The sequence below is a fragment of the Corvus moneduloides genome, chromosome 3 (genome assembly GCF_009650955.1).
Source record: "Corvus moneduloides isolate bCorMon1 chromosome 3, bCorMon1.pri, whole genome shotgun sequence".
NCBI classification, from domain to species: Eukaryota; Metazoa; Chordata; class Aves; order Passeriformes; family Corvidae; genus Corvus; species Corvus moneduloides.
In genome coordinates, this window is record NC_045478.1 from 16,384,697 (window position 1) to 16,402,911 (window position 18,215).

General features: G+C 37.8%; 1 long non-coding RNA gene across 1 annotated transcript in view; it reads left to right on the forward strand.

The window, feature by feature from the left end:
• The window catches only part of LOC116441965, a 401,148-nt gene that overhangs the window by 102,971 nt on the left and 279,962 nt on the right, over positions 1-18,215 (forward strand). The window contains exons 6-7 of the long non-coding RNA XR_004239313.1: positions 3,166-3,392; positions 6,531-18,152. This is a non-coding gene — a long non-coding RNA (uncharacterized LOC116441965). The remainder of the gene's footprint in view (positions 1-3,165; positions 3,393-6,530; positions 18,153-18,215) is intronic.

Below are 18,215 nucleotides of genomic sequence, written 5' to 3' on the forward strand. Positions count from 1 at the left end.
AAATTAGGTGTGATAGTGTTCTATTGTCTAAATCACGAAGGTGATTGTGGGTTAACTGGTGAATTTAAAATACTCAGAATGCTTCATAACCATGTTGTATAAATATTAATGTATATAGGTGTTCTCAGCCATTAATTGCCCTGTCATTGGAGTCTGGGCTGCTAATATTTGATTGTAATAGAAATCCACTTGATTTAGCAAAACGATCGGTAAAGTTTAAAGAGATATTTTCCCAATCACAGATCTTGTAAATGCTGTCATGGGATGTAGTCAATAAAGAATGAAAAAAAAGCTAGTATCTTTAATAAAATTATGTGAGGAAAGCTGAATCAATTTCCTAGACGTTTCTGAGCTTTAAAACAAAATTGTTTGGTTCTAATTCAGATTGGAAAATATCCCCAAAATATAAATTCTCCTGCTGAAGAGTAATTTCTAGTGACTCTGAAAGTCTTTGTCTTTTCTCACTTCCAGCCACTGGATCAAGAGAATACTTCAATTTCCACCCTAAGAGCAGCCTCCCAGCCTGACTTATCTGGGGCCATGCAAAAAACTGATGGTCCCTGATTTTAATACTATTCCCATTGTTTGTGCTCCAGAACTATGGGTGTTTCCCATGGGTTTCTATCCCAGAATCCTGTAATCCTTTTGCTCAATATCCTTACTTCTGAAGGATTAAGGCAAACTCGAAAGGTTGCAGAAAAGAAGAGCAAAAACAATTGAAAGTCTGAATATCCTGCCTGACATTGAGAGATTAAAGAAGATCAGTGTACTTAGATTATCTGAGAGAAGGTTAAGGGGTGGCTTGATCATGGTCTCAAAGTCCCAAGCACAGAAACAGTTTTCCAATACATGGGGAATCTCTAATTTAGCAGACAAAAGCCATAGCAAGGTCTTGTGATTGAATGCTTAATCTGGACAAGTGCACACTAGATGTAGCACTTTTGAGATTGTAGAACCTTTTTTTTTTTTTTTTTTTTAGGTATTGTTGGATTCTTAGTAATTTTAAGATTTCAAAACATATCTTTTCTAAAAGCTGTCCTACTTTGACCAGAAATTATAGGGTCTATGCAGAAGTCCCTGGGTAAAATATTATGGGTATATGTTGTGCCCAAGGGCAACTTATACAATCATAATTTCAGAATTTATTAATTCTTTGGTAATGAATGTTCCCTACTACTACATAAAATAGGCTCATATAACATACTATCATTTGCAGTTTTCTAACCTTAATGCCATTATTCAGAAGCTATCAAAGCTGTTTTTGTACCTCTGTGTGCTTAGCCCAAAGAAAAGGAAAGCTAGTTAATATAAAAAGGTATTTTTAGCATTTCTGAAAGCTTCTTATGCCAATCCTTAAAAAGAAACAAGAAATTTCTCCAAAAATGCAAATGCTCTGTCTAGAAGTAAGAGTATCATTTTAACTACTTCATCATTATGTGTCACTCCCTATGTATAGTAAGTGCTGCGTGACAGTTGTTTCTAAGAGACAATCGGGGACTTTTCCAATAACTACATAATTATATTTCATAGTACCTATATTTGTGATACATAGGGCTTTATGTGTTCAAAGGACTTAGGAGTCATTAGCTAATGCTTACGGCACCTCTATAGAATAGGTAAGACAGTATTATAAGGGCAGATGGTCCTCAAGACCACATAAAACATTGCAGGCAGAGAAAGAAATAGAGATTGGTACCTTCCCATTTCCAAACTGCATGTTCAAGTCTCCAAAAATTGTAGCTATATAGCTATAGGAACAGTGCTTTTAATATTATGTCCTAACCCTCCATCTCTTGCACTGATTTTGTTGGCCTCCTAAACTAATACAAGGAGTAATGCTATGACACTACCTAATTTGTCAAGATCAGCAACATTAGCCTCTGTAGTTCTTACAAGGGCTTGACCTTACTTACTGAGCTAGTCCTACTGAAATTAAATCGCTGCATGAAAGGTATGTTTCATTAAAAATAACTGTGAAGAGGAAGTGATACTACTTCTTTTCAAAGTTTGCCTTTATTTTACAGATCAATGGCATTATGATTTGGCAGTAAAGTCCATAGAGCAGCAGGGACTAAGTGCTTGCTCTGCCAAGCCCAGTCCTTGCTGTTAAAAGAATGCTTTGTGAAAGGGACCACTTAAGAAACCAGTAACAGGACAGCATAAATAAAATTTATGAAAGAACCTCCAGACTATTTAGAGTCCATTGTGCCCATTTTCATGTGCAGAAGGAAAGAATATCTTTCTGCCATAGATGAATAGCCTTCCACAAGGGATTTCTTGGGCCCAACACCTATCCATAGTTTTTCTGTCCTTGACCCTGCATGTCTGGCAAAAACATCTTGAAGGCATATGCAGCTGCTGTGATAGCAATGCAGACTCCAACCAATTAAGTCTTATTCATGAATAAATCTCATGCATGACAGACTTGGAGGAGGAACTGATCCCGTCTCATCCATAAGATTTCCAGTGACATATTATGTGTTCTTACTATGTTTTCTGTGAATCTGGGAAGTGATTGGCAAGGCAAATGTGAAAGACAGGGCTAGGGTAGAAATGTGTGGAAGGAAACCCTTTGTTCAAAACCTGACCACTTGTCTGGATTCATTTTGCCCTGAGGTGTGGGCTCCCTCAGGCATAGCTCCTGGACTTCCTTGCTCCTAGGGATTGTAAAAAATGATGATTAGTCAAAAAACTACTGAGTAATGGACAAAGGGGAAAATGGAAGAACTGCCATACTGTCACCTCACAGCCTATCACAAATATATACTGTTATATTTCAGAGATGGATGACCAGATGAATAACTTCATACCAGGCTTTTTCATTTTGACCACTTCTGATGGCGATAAATCCAAAAAACCTAAGAAAATACAAATTCTATCAAGCTGCTTATATGTGTGTTTGAATTACAAAAACTTACCTCTGAAAAGACCAAGTTTCCTTTCCTCTTTTTTTTGTTTCTGGCACAAGACATGCAAATGTCAGAGGGAGAAAATATCACACTCGAAGAGAATCTTGGGAAGTCAGCAATATAAGAAAGAAAAGGATCTTGAAAAAACCAAACAACCCACAAATTCAGTGTTTCACTATAAAATTAAAAGCATAGTACAGAGAAAGCAGAAATCACAGATCTGTTTCTTTCATGTTTTTAACTTGTCTCATTCCAGATAACTTCTGATCAGCTACCTGCCACCTAGGCTCATCTCAAAGACTTAGACATGAAGAGAAGACAAACCATAATTTTTGCAGAATATGATCCTGGCATGTGGAGGGATCAAGCACCTTTGCAGGCAATGATATACAGAGCAAAAGCAGATCATTAGCTTCATAAATGAATCAGGTTATTGTGAAAAGAAGAACAGAATAATGATATTGTAAAATACGAAACAACCTGGTAAGATACACGTCCTCTGCATGCTTATTTAAATGTAATCTATGTTATGGTATCATTTTGTGGCTTGCCAGTGCAGCTTACTGATCATATAATGCCTCCAAAGGAATCTGACCATTTTCAAAAATCAATAATTACCAATATTCTGCAATTGAAAAGGGCTGGATAATAACCATTCCCTAGCACTTCCTGTGGAAGGGTAATAGGACATTTAGAATTTCTAAAAATGTGTGTCTAAATTATTTGTTAAACTGCTCAGTAGCATTTGAAACCCAGATATTAGATTTCTTCTGAACTCCAAAATTACTCAGCTCAAGAAAAATTAATAATAATAATAATAATAATAGTAATAAATTTTTAAAAGCCCAAGAATTGAAAATAGTGGGAGATGATTGAGTTCTTCTACCTGTATTTTGCAGCTGTTTTTGAAGGGCAATTTGGGGGCTGAATATTGAAGCTCCATCATTGAAGTTTGTGGCTATGGTGAACACTGAGAAATAATGTCTTAGTACCTAGCCAGAGTGCTCTGCTCAGAGAGAAGGGAATAAGGCAAATCATATACAACTGCTATTAGTCACCACCCTGGCACCATTTGCAAGTTTAAGCACTTTGGGTTTGGGGGAATTTTATTGAGAATATCGTATTTTCAGAAGAAGATGGTTTTGTGGAAAACTGACAGTATCCCAATACAAAAACCTTTCCAGAGCTATTAATGAGAGTTTTAATGAAGGGTTCTCAGTTAAAAGTAATTTTTTTTTAACTTCACAACATACCTGCTTGATCAAAGATCCTTAGTTCTGTAGTGTGGAGTGTTTTAGGAAGAACTTTTATTTTGTGAACCTCATGGCACAGGTACCAGAAGAAGCACAAATAACAAAACTGGCAGCACTTCATCGTAACAGACTGATTCTTAATATTTATTTATTTATTTATTTCCTGCCTCTCTTCTTCTCCATAAGGAATAGTTAAAAGCATAAGAATAAACAGTCAGCTTTTCCAACAGAAAATCATCAGTGAAGTCCCTCAAAGATATAAGTGAAGGCTAGTCAATAGAAGATCTGGCGAAAGAAATATTGAAATAACACAGTTTTCAAATAATATAAAGCTTTAGAAAAAATGTGTGCTGGAAAGAATTGCAGAGGAATATGGTGATAGTGACTCACTGGCTGACAAAATGTCAGGTACAATTCAGTAATTAGAAGTGTAAAGTGGTGTTAAACTTATATACACAGTAGTGGCTTTTGAACTGGCTCTTATCACTCAGAAGGAATATCTGAGTTCTCCAAAACCATCAGCCCAGAACTCAATAGTAATGAAGGCAAGAGAGGTAGTCAAGCATGTGGAACGGCTTCTTCAGATGGAGATAAAATAGACTGTGGGTCTTTGGCATGAAAGGAGCAAGTGAAGGGAATGCCTGAAATCATGGAGGGGGGAGGTGAATACAGAATTATGATTTAACCCTTCTTGTAACACTGGGCCTAGAAAGCACCACATGTAAACCACTGGATGGGAGGTTTGAAACAAATACCAGGTGTGTAGTTGAGCTGTGCCACTCATTATTCCATGAGTACAAAAGAAGTTTACACATGCATGGAAAGCTGTTACACATGTTTGTGGAATAAAAATCCACTGAGAACTCTTAAAATATCTTCTTATCAGAGAGTCCCTGACAACCTATCATGATGGGATGAGTAAGCCAACCAAGAAACTAGAGTATATATTTGCTCTGTTCTTGTGCTCTTCCTTAGCTCTTTTGCTGGAAATGAGATAAAAGTCTGTAAGGGCTCTTGGTCTCAGGCAGAAAAACTGTTCTCATGTTGGAGGGTACTTTCTGTTGTTCTGTTTTGTAATCTGTATGATATGCAAAGCCCACATGTGAATGTGTGTGGTAGCTGATGGCAGTTGCTGTGACCACAGTGGGGAGATGCTCAGAGCAGGGCCACGGCTTCCCAGACACAGCTTCCTCATCGTGCCCTTTGCTGCTAGTTAACCTAAGAAGAGAGGGGGGGAATTCAGACTGTCTGTGTTTCTTACTTGATTCCAGTAAATTTGTACCAAGAAATGGTAAAATTATTTTTATGAAATGGGGAGGCCAATATTTTGTTGTTTTGGCTACAGTTATTTTCCCCCTGTCCTGATTTAATTTAACCCGGCAGTCCGATTTCAGTAATCCTCATCACTTCTTAGCTCCCTGTTTTATGTTGATGTTTATTCATGTTCTCCTGCTTGTACAATTCACCAGTTCCCTCTCCTTAATGTGTTGATACCAATGTTCAGAGATGATATAAAAAAAACTGGAGGGAAACACGGTCATTTACTCCTTCTTGTCTTGTTTGTTTGCTTCAGAATTACTTGCACTGACACAAATAGACTTTCCTTGTGCACGGCAAGAGATAAGGTTGGGGTTTTCTGCTTTATTTGTTCTGTACCACACATATTTTCCCCACCCACTCCCTCACTTGCTTTTATACATCCTCACACACAGATGTACTTGCATACTATAAGATTTCAGAGAATTTCACTCAGCTTAGGAGAATGTGACCAATGTCTGGGATGAAAAGTTTATATTTTCAGCATCACAAGTCATTTCCACCAATCTTACCATCACAGGTGGGTGTTTCTGGGAAGGGTGCTAAAGCACCTAACACTCAGTATTTAGGACACTGAAATACCATTAATGAAATCAGTGCTATGAAGAGTTGGGGTGTGCCATGTTGTGATAAACTATTTGCTGCAAGCTGAGTTTAGCTCCATGTTCAGAAGTGGAGAAGTGATTTAGCTAATAGGCGATGCAGTTGTCTGTGTTTTTCTGCCTATTTCTTTCTGGAAAATGTTGGTATGGCTCATAGCTCTGCCTCATTGCTGTATCTTTGACTACTACTTCTCTTATGGGAAGCTGCACACAGATAATTTGGGTGATTTTATGAATAGAGGGATTTTTCTGAGCCTGCTGCATTTTGCTCAAGTGTTCTCCCAAAGCTGTGTGTCTCTGCTGATAGATGAGTGCATCTGCAAGTTTCAAGATGTGTGGTTTCTGTGGGTGGAGTGGGATGAGTGTGGTGGGTTGAAAGAAGAGAAGAAGAAACGGTCTCCAGCATCAATAAAGTTTCTGGTGCCTCATGAATATTTGTTCTCTTGCAGGTTCTGCGTTTTAAACACTGACCTCAGGAGAAGCGCTGCAGGATGAAAGAGTTATTTTGTGCCTGGACACATTGAGTCATTTGGGACAAATTGCTACAGTCTCTCAGTTATCAGTTAAGTCCTTGTGTTCTGGTGAAATCAGTGGAGCCTGTTTTCACTGGTGTAATATCTGAGCCATCAAGTTTAATGAATCATTACAAATAGTTTAATCTGCACTTGCAGGTGCTATTAAAACTAGTTTTGATTTGGTTTTTTTTGCCAAGAGAATTTTTTTTACCTGGGAAGAGCAGTCTTTCTCAGTCACAATGGTTTAAATATGGAGTAGTGGGATAGGTTTTGCTCATTAGAAAGTCTGATGCTGAATTTGATATTCCCTTCTGCTAAACTTACCTCCTCCAGGATTTAAGACTCTAAGTTGCAGAGGATAAAACATAAGGCCCTGGTTAATTGCAAATAAATAGTGCCAGAAAAACATACAGATGGTACCTGAAGTTCATTTTTGAAGACTATCCAGTAAACTATATATAATTTACATGAAAACTATGTAGAGTAAGCAGGAGAACAACTTTTTTGTGGTTTCTTACATTTGTAAAACAACAAAACAGCAAAAAAAGAAATAACAAATGAATACCCTCAGTCAGTGAAACTTCTTGTTTAGGAAAACAGCAACCTGTATTTCTATTTATTTACCTAATCAAATTAATTAATTTAACAACTCTAAAAATGTCAGCATTTTACAGGATACAGGTATAAATATCTGGCAAGTAGAGTGTATATATTAAACTACATCTACTTAGCTAGTAAATATTTTGCTGCATTAGTTTGCTCATTCCTAGGCAATCAGTTGTGAACTCCAGTGTTGTAACGGGTCCATAGGGAACATTTGTGCTTTGGTTGGCACTTAGATTAAATTCATCAAATTATTTTTTTCCCTGTTCAACGCTGACATTTCAGAATGTTTTTTTTAAAAGGTTTTGTGCCAACTGCCAAAGTCAATTAATTAAATAGTAAATCTGAAATTTGTAGGGGAAAACTATCATTCCCTTTTGCTGTGCGACCTTGGAAATGTGCACGTTTAATCCACAAAACACATGGCTTACCAGAGGGTCCTGATCTACTTGCACTGAAAGTAAAAGCAAAGCTTGCTGAGATTTTTTGTGAGATTAAGGATTACCTCAAGGATGGCATTTTACCCTGCATTTTCCTTCTCATTTTGATACTTGGTAGTAATGACAATATCTTTTGAAGTCCTTCTATGCTTGAGAGCTTAAATTTTTCAGCACAAATACTGGAAGCAGCACAAATTTATGGACTCATTTTCCATATATTTGAGATACCCCAGATGAGGGTATGATGTGCAGTCCCAGAATTTGCTGGCCGAAGAACTCCCTCTTAGATCTGTAAAGGAAATCTAGAGACAAAATTCAATAGACCTGAGCAGATGGTGATCATATTCCTACATAGCAGAAGTATTACAAATCTCTTCCCAAAACACACACTTTCCAAGGAGTGTGTATACCCTCATTGTCAGCAAAGGCAGTCTGGTTCCAAAGATTAGATTGGATCTTGCTTTTCTGCCTACTTGTATGTCTCTTTTTGTACATCTCAGTGAAATCCTCGTATTTTATTTGAAGCTTTATCATCTCAAGGTGCTTGGAAATGAGAACAGTGCACTGACTGTTCTTCAGCTGTTAGTTCTCTGTCATTAATTTATATTGATTTGTATTTGTTTATTTTTTCCCTGCCTGAAAACTGTGGCACAGATCAGAACTCTGTATTTGAGGCCCTGTATATGCATGGACTAGAAACACAGCCCAAAAAAAATGTAAGGGACAGTAAAAGTAGTGCTAGGATAGATGGGTTAAGGCAGACCAGATACATGACCTGGTACTCTTATCCCTTTGCCATTTGCAATTGTCTCATTCTGTGTTTTGCTATAATTTTAAGTTCAGGATTTGTTTTCGGCCTTCTTACTCCTCATTTGTTTCAAGAAAGTACATGTCTTTTCTTTAGGAAGATAAGATGTCTAAAGAGGGTGGCTTCCAGCACATTCAGAAATTCATTAGGATTTGGTCCCTCATTTGACAGCATAGCATGAGGGGGCCTAGAGTTCAAGGAAAGGTACTGGTTAGCACTCAGTAGCAGGGAAAAATGGTGACAAATGCTAGTGCCAAGAGTGTTTCTTAAATACCACACTTGTGGGAGTGAAGGCACAATGGGTAGCAAGATAGAGGAAGCTAATTCCTAGGATTCATAACCTTATATGTTCACCTACCACTATGCTTTATATAGTGAACATATACCAGTTCTTTTTATCAAAGCCTGTACTGCAGTTCTTGGAATTGTCCTGCCTGCCCAGATATATGCCATTTTGCAGAAAGGAAATCTGATGTCTTACTGTTGAAAAAGTTGCTCCTTGTGAAAGAGATTACTGACTAACCCTAACCCTAATCCTAAACCCTAACCCTAACCTAACCCTGACCCTAACACTAACCCTAACCCCAAACCATAACCCTTACTCCTAATCCTAACCTAACCCCAACCCCAACCCCAACCTTAGCCCTAAACCCTAGCCCTAAACCCTAACTCTAACCCTAACCCTAACCCTATTTATAATATCAAAAAAATATACCAATTCTTTCTATCAAAGCCTGTACTACAATTCTCGGAATTGTCTTGCCTGTCCAGATATAGGCCAATTTGCAGTAAGGAAATCTGATGTTTTCCTGTTGAAAATGTTCCTCCTTGTGAAAGAGTCTTACAATTATGGTGGCCCAGACGGACCAAGTCACCTCTGTATGAGCAGAAGTGGGAGTTCTTCAGCTCTGCTTTTCTGAGATACTATTGCTGTATTTAATCTTGGGGATATTTGATGTAAAACATTGGCAAGAATGCCTTCGGGAAGAAGATAAATTAAGGATGCCAAGTTGTGGACAATGTTTGGAGTCAAAGCTTTTGGGATTCTTGGGTTCTTTATACTGTAAAATGGAAGTTTTTCTATCTATGTCTAGAAGGAAAATCACTGAGATGACTAGGGAAACTTTGGTCTTAACATTTGAAGAACTTCAGATGGTGCAAAGGCTAAGCAGTAGATGAGGGAAAATTTAGAATATTGAATTAAATACTATTGGAGGCATCTAAAGTCCTGGGTTGGGTCTAAAACTCAGCTGATGTGTGTCTAAATTTCCTTTCTGGAGGTTGGATTTGTTATTTATCTCAGGGCAATGTTGGGCAGGGAAATGTGTCAGTTATTATTACAGTTATTATTACAGTAATAACTGTACCATGTATGGACTTGGAGAGATAGAAAAGCATTTTGAATGGTTTGTAAAATTTGGTAGAGAACAAATCTCATGAATGTTTCTAGGTGATCACTAGATTATTAAGTTGTCCTTAACCAATGGTGGTTATCTACATAGTTTCTGCGCAAAATGCCTGTATCTCCCTGTGATAAGTGAATCCAGTTTTACAAGAGATAATTAAATACGAAAGAACTAAACATCCTAGTTTTTTTCCCCTAATGTTGTATCTCAGCATTGTCTCCATCAGTAGCCTTGTCCGCAGGAAGTGTAAAGTTTCCTGCTATGACTGTTTGACTGCTGCCAATTATCAGATCTGCTTTTGGCAGCTTTCCCTCCCAACCTGCTGATTAGCTAATGTGTGGTTACTAATACAATATGGGAAACTGGTGTAAATGAAGAAGCAAAAGTTTATTAATTTCATGTGCTAATTACTGTTTGTAATATAATCATCAATACTGCGAGAAGAAATCCTGGCTTAAGAAATAATCAGGTTTCTATGTCTTGTGAAATGAGGCACAAGAATTTTGTGCAGTAAACAGGCATATTTTCCCCTTGATACATGCACATAATTTTCATTAGATTCATAGGTTTCAAAGGTAGAAGTGAGATCATTAGAGCTTGGAATCTAAGTACCTGTACAACACAGGCTAAAGAATTTCATCCAGCTACTCTATATCTGAGTTAATAGAAAAGAGGAGCCATATCCTGCACTGGATTTACAGCAGTTTTACTCCACTAAACTGGAATAATGGTGATTTATACCAGCTGAGAAATTGGCAGTAGACTTAAATGACAATGGATTCTTTTTGCATAAACCTAAATGAAAATGGTCACTTATATTTTAATAGCTGTGTTGAAAGAGCCTCGCTGGGAGTGAGTTTTTGAAAAGTATTTTAAGCTTTAGAAGAAAATGAGGGCTTTTCCAAACCTTTATGGGATGATTGTGTTCCCTGTTGTAATTTAAACTTGTCCCTTCACTGAAGAAAAGACATAAATTTAGCAGAAAAAAAATTTCTCTTTAAATTGAAACCTGTGCCAAAATTTTTATTTGTAATTAAATCAGGCTCTAGGATTTTAGTGGGGGGAAGGAAGAACAAAATAATATAATAAAAAGCTGAATATTCTCAGAGCCAAGAGGAACTTGAACTCAAATGTTCAAAGATTAAAAGTCTCAAGAGCTAAAAAGTAGTCTGTGATTTCTTTCATTAGGTTGTATATCTGGTAAAACAAGATGCCTCATTACTCTTTTGTAGCCATCTGCATGTGCGTGTGGATGATGTTATTATATTTATAGCAGATACAGTCTTATCATTTAGGTACAGACAGAATCCTACCTGCTCAGAGCTACAGGGAACGCACTCAGACAATATTGATATAGACAATGCCATAACATCCTGCAATCTGCACAGAAACTGAGACTTTGTGAGGACCAAAGCTGAAGAAAAGAATTTCCTTCCTGTTCTCCTAAAATGAGAGTGTTTAAAGGAAAATACCAGTGTGGGGAGAATATCCTTCAGATTCCCAACAAATTTCTGTCAGTTCTATCTCAGGAGGAGGCTGTGAAGGCTTTTGTGTTTAGTGATACAGAAATCTGTGACTATCATATAAACATGTAGAATATATAGAAAGACATCTTCTTATTAGAGTAGCTGCTTATGTAGACAGTAAGCAGAGAGAACCTTGTCTCATAATATTCCCATTCTCATTGATAATAAATCAGCTGCTGGTTTGGCTGATGAGCAGTTTGAGGTGCTTTATATTTGCTGAAGAAAACCTGAACAGGATACACATTTTAAACCTAAACAGAATACACATTTTAATATGTTTACCATACTTTTTCCCCTGAGTGTTTTTCTTCAGAGATGGAAGTCTGCCTCAACATGTCACAGTATATTTTGATGGCACTGTCACATGGAGAAAAAACTGATAATTTACTGCACAGGTAAACATCAGAAGACATGGTCTGAAGCTTACAAATCAACCCAAACTTTCTCTCTCTTTCTTTACTTTAAGCAGGACTAGAAGAGCCAATCCCTCCTTGAAAAGCAGGGTTCCTTTTTGTCCCTTACCCAGAAAGATTCAAGTGTTCCCCATCCTTTAGGATTGTCAGGTAACTCCATCCTACCACTAAGTATTTGGTAACATCACACTTGCCTACAAAGTTTGTAGCAACATCACATCCTTCAGTCTGTTGCAGACATCTGTCTCATGAGGAACACGCAGCTGCTGGACTGCTCTTCCCACTATGTCTAGACCCAAAGTTCGTTCAGCAGTCTGTAAGAAAACTGAGAAAAAATAACTGATTGTTTGTTTTATGCAGCCAGGCAAGACCAAACAGCTATCAATGCAATCTTGAATACTCTCCCTTTATGAACATCAGACTGTTAGCTTATGTTAGATACTACTGTAAAATGAATCCTGAGGGGTGAAACACTTGGAACAGTGGCTTGTGAAGGAGAGCAACCCTTCAAAGTACTGTACCAAGTTTGGTGATGTACTGCAGCATGTAGAGGCCACTGCTCCTTCTCATCCTGCCTCATTATTGTGTCTTCTCCCCAAAGGTGTGTGTAGAGTGTGTCAGCATATTGCCACTGTGATACAAGAAGAGACAAGACAAAACATGAGTGCCTTGCAGAAGCCAGGCAAGAGAGGCTCTGACTGAGGTCTGAACTGCATATTGTGTAATTGTATATTACTCGTTATGAGCCTGTGTTTATTGCTTGGTTCAGTCCTACAGTTCTCAGACCACTACACTGACTTCCAGGAATCTTTAAAAACATTGTTTTCCAAGAGCTGAAGTTAGGCTATTGTCATAGAAAAAATAGCTGTGGTTTATGGTCTTGTCAAATTAAGTTCAGCTTCAGTAAATATGACATGAAATCTGTACAGTACAGCCTCACCAGTGAATAAAAAGGCTTATGCAACCTAGTCATATATAAATACCAGTAATATAAAATTCTGACAATTGTAAGAGAATTTCATTCACAGAAGATTTGTACTTTCAGCCTGGTGAAAAAACATCAGTCTGTATATAGTTCCATATTGTCATTTGCTGGTGCAGTACTTCCTTCCCTCACTAAAATTAAAATTTAAAAGACTTCCACTTTTGGGGAAAAGAGCATCATTGATGAGAAATTCTCCCCGGTAAATTAATAGATAAGGTCTCCCATGCTAACTCAAAAAAGCAAGCAAAAGGTAAAAATTGAATCTCTTTATCACAGTTGAGTCATTTTTCTAAACTGGGGAAGTAATATGGGATGGAATATATAGGATGGATTCTCTTACAGAAAGTGTTTTTAAACTTTAAAAGATCCATAACTAATATTGGGAATGGTTATAAATGACAGTCTTCTCTTTTAGATTATGTTGCATTTATTACATTCTACCAGGACGTTATGGAGACTCTCAAGGAATTAAAGTCATATTTATGATAAAAATATGGTGCTGCTTCTAAATAGCATTTTCATCATATTAACTGTTGCCTAGATAACAGGCATATCTCCTTGAGCACCTCTATTCTGGTTTAGCACTACAGCTTGCAAATTAATACAGTCATTATAAGACAGCAAAGCTATATCACTTACCATTTCATTATTGTTCAAGTCGAAATCCATATTTTTTCAGTTTTCCCTAGGGTTACAAACTGGATAGGGAAATGTTATCATCTTTCAGAATAATCTCTCAAGACTCCTCTCTTTGGTGTTAAGAGGAGCCGTTAATCATATTACAATAATTTTCATATTAATAGGCCCCATGTAAAGACAGAGTTAATGCTCTCCTACATTCAATCCTCCAATATAGTTTTTTTTTAATATATATGCTCAAATATATATATATAAATATATATATATATATAAATACATGTATATATTTAAATCTGCTTGGAACTAGATTAGCACAAAAGATATCACGTCCTACTCAGTATATAAATCAGGGTCAGATCAACAGCAAACCCTTAAATTTTTAATCAAAATGGCAATCTGTCATCCCTAAGAGAGTTAAGTAATGTTTAAGTGAATAACATGAATATGTTTTAATGGAAAATACATGGGAGAACTTACTGCAGCACAGAGAAAACATTCCATGGAGTATCTAGAAGATACATTAGTCCTTACATGAGAAGCTGTGATGCTAGCATGCATATCCACTCTAAATTAAAAATCATCTTTAGACTTGAATTTTTTTTTTTTGAGGAATCAATACACCTTTTATTTTTGTGATCTTCTCAGACACTATAATTTTCTGAAAGCTTCTCATACAATGTTGTACATTTAATAATGTAATGTTACTTAAACTCAGGGCATTTTCTGATATTTTTTCTTTTTTCAAGTCTGCTGACCTGAGTGATGTGGTCTGCTCAGAAGAAGTTGAGTGTGAATTTAAGAAGCTGTCCAAGGGGTCAGGTGTTTGCCTAATTTTGAGTAGTCTGCATGTGAAACAAAGGCGGGTCAGATCTGCAGAGACATGAGGGTGACCCAGCTCTGTCCCTGCTCTGCCCTGGCTCTCTGGGAAGCCGCTCTGTGTGGGAGCCTGAGCGCTGTGTTGGCGTTGCAGATAATGAGCCCCATGGAGAGCAGAATCGAGCTCTGGGACACAATGCTGACTTAATGTGGCAGTTTGGCTCCTAAAGCCAGTCAGCTTAGCCCAGGAAGGAGCCCGTCGCCCCTTCCTCGGCAGTGTGGGAAGATGCTCCCTTGGTAAACCTTCACTTGCTCTCAGCATCCGCTGTCCTTTTGCTAAGCCCTTTTACTGTAATGATGCCATCTCTCTCAACGTCCTTCATTATTCTCCTCTCTGTCTTTCCCAGGGGGTCTGATTAAAATCAGTGGAAAGCTCTCTTGGGTTTTACTGGCTTTGGTACCCTGGCTCTGCTCCTTAATTTGCCTTTCTTTTCCGTTTTTAACTGCTTTCTGTTTAGGCTCACTTCTACTGTGTTCTAAACATCCCTCATCTTTCCCCACTTTTGTATTTTTGTACTTTTATTCCTATTCCTGACCTGCTCGACAACTGTTAAATTACTTAGGCAGTGAGTAAAATGCAGATTAAAGAAGTGCTTTCAGCTTTGAGCTAAAATGTGTTGACAGGACTCATAAGAGGCCTAGAGGAGACATGGGAGAGTGGCATCATTTTGGGAGAAGAGAAGCTAGAAAAATTACTCACATCAGATCTGAGGTCTCACCATGATTCTGTGGCTGCGCTCCTGGCTGCCGTAATGAGGTTGTGAATCCACTATGATTCCACAGTGTGTAGAAATAGTTTTAATTGGTGATAATTTTAACACTTGTTTAACAAAATTTAAGGCATCTGGAATGGGGTTCTATCCACACTATACTGGTGTAAATCAAAAGTAATGTTATTCAAACTTATGTTCTTCTAGAATAGCAGCACATTAACAGAAATCAGATTTTAAAGCACTCCTGAATTTCAGATATTATACTGTATTTCCATTTATAACCTGACATAATTCCCACACAGCATATGGTATTAATCTGGTGTAAACACCATGTTATGATGGTACTCAAACACATACAGCTGACATGAAAATGTCTTCAAGTACAATATTTCCAAAAGCAATTATGTCTATATGGTTGGTAGCTAGTTAGCTTGTGTGAAGTTTTATTTCTTATTCTTACATACATGAAGGTTCACAGGATGAAACTTTATGTATAAAAAAGGAGATACTCTCACTGTTTGCAGAAAAGTAAGAAAAAATTGTTACAATCTACTTATTTTGGCCTGTCCAGCTTTTGTAAGGAAATCTCACCTTCATGTGAACACAAGATTTCTACAGTGCTGGAATTTCCTTTTGTTTGCATTAGAGGGTACATATATAGATGACTGCAAGGAATACAGTGACACAAAGTGAAACTCACTATATTTCTGTTAGAGAAAATGAACTCCAAAATAAATATTTAGCAACATTTTGCAATTCTCAGAGAAGGTAATACTCTTGATGTGTGAATGCCCCAGACATCAATCTCTGCTGGTAAGCAAGCATTTTTCAATGTTCTCTGATGAGAGGGGTGGGAGACCAGCACCCCTTGTCCAGGTAGATGCCTGTGTGAAATCCTTAAAAAAATGCCTAAGATTGGAGTTGTGCCAATTGTTTTGTCAAAAGGAGATAAAGAAAAGCATGTCTTTTGGAAAGTAAATGCTTGTGGATGGTAATATTTTTGCATGAACACTTGCCAGTGGGGCCAGATTCACAGGTAATGTAACTTTTCTAGTGTCATCTCACCCGTTTGAGATAAATTCATTTATTAGGATGAAGTGTAGCTTTTTCAGATGGCTTCTAGCTCCACCTGCTACCTAGCCTTTCCTAGTCCTTTTTTTTCCTCCTGAGGATCCTTTCCTAAATATGTTCCTAAGACAAAATAAGTCACCCTCAGTATCACATTCTCATGACAGAAAGGAACTGCTAGAAACTGCTTAACAACCAGCTCTGCACTCGTTAGCTTCAGTATAAATCTGCAATGACTTTATTTTTATTACTTCATACTGGCACTACAGTGAATAACAGTAGGCTAAGCTGTTGATGGCATGATATTAAAATGAGCGTTTCCAGCTCATCCCTATTATCCAACATAATATCTTAGTTTTAAAAAAGACAGCAATTTGCAATGGGACAAGAATAAATCTGGAATAACTCCACTGAAAATTTACACCAGTGTGACCAAGAATTGAATTTGGCCCACTCTGTTGAATTCCTTTTAATGGTTTTTGCATGTTCAAGCATCCACCAGAGATTAGATGGGAGGCAGCAGACTTGCTGTTATCTGCGATCCAAGCAGGACACCCGGGGTGAAAGGGTAACGCATTATCACACTGCGCCACCTGGCCCATCCAACACAATTTGAGCAACCATAATTGTATTGATTACTTCTTGTGCTCATGACTAATGACCTCTAGCTGCAACCTTGCATTTTCTAAATCTTTTATATTCTGATTTAATAATAAGATTTGATTAAAAATTGCCATTAGCCAATGCCAATGATTAGTCAGCAAGACTCAATGCTGCCAAGTTCCAATGAGTTTCATTATTCTGGAATTAAAAAGCACAGAGAACTTCTCTTGGTTAATAATACAATGATTCCGTCTCAATCAGGAATGAAAGAAAACAGCTCTAATATATAAATGCAGTAAAATGTGTGGCTATTACTAATAGCCACAATTTACAGAGAAGTGTTTGAAGAATTAAAGGGACTTTGTCACAGATGGTGTGGACAGTTTGCTTTTACTTTTTATATTTGATTGGAAAGGCAGTGTCAGATGGTGTGTGAGGGGGCATTTTCCTAAGGAAAGACATTTCCTTTGGTGCAACAAGAACATGGGCCTTATTCAATTTCTCCATGAGCATCCCTGCCACAAAAAAACAAGGCAAAGTGTATGTTGGCAAAAATGAATTGTGATGGCTTTAGAAAATGACAAGATGTTTGACCAGGTTATTTACCTCCTGATAATATATTTAACTATGTGGTTTTTTTTCATTTTTTAAAAATATGACTTATTATTTAAACAAAAGAACATATTGTCACATCTTTCACAGAAAATAAAGAAGTATTCCATCTTCTTTCAAGAAGGTAGGATATTTAAACACATACTAATTTTTAGACATGTAGCTAAATCCTGAAGAGTGTTAGGCTAAGGAGGGACTTAAGCATACATCTAAGAGATCTGCTGGATCTGAATTGAGGTGTTTCTGTATTTGGGGTGCACTAGAGGAGATGCTCTGCGGGGTAAACATCTGCTATGGGATGTGATGTTCCCTCTGATCCCACTGAAGCTAATTGAGGACTGGGTGACATTGAAGTAAGTGAGAGCTGAGAGCACTCAGCACCTTTCAGGTTCAGGTCTCTAAATAATAAAAGACTCTTGAGACACTGTAAAAGCATTTACTGCCTGTCACACAGGAGCAGAAAAGCTGTCCTGTCTCACTGTCATCCTCCAGAAAACATGCCATGTCCCAAACGTGAGTCCTGTAAGATTTTTAAGGTATTTGAATAAAGAAATACCTTTTTAAAATACTGCACACATAAAATCTTGTACTGGGTTTGCATGGCAAGCTTTTGGTAGAGGGGGAGGCTACAAGGGTGGCTTGTGTGAGAAGCTGCCACAAGCTTCCCCGTGTCCGGCAGAGCCAATGACAGGTCTCTCCAAGATAGACCCACTGCTGACCAAGGCTGAGCTCATCAGTAATGATGGTGGAGCCTCAGGGATGACATGGTCAAGAATTGGGAGAAAACCCCACCAAACTGGGGTGCAACAGCTGCTGGAGGAAGGAGTGAGAATATGTGAGAGGAGCAACCCAACATTTCCCAAGGTCAGTGCAAAGGACGGGGAGGGGATGCTGTGGGTGCAAGAGCTGAGTGAGACAGGCTGTGCC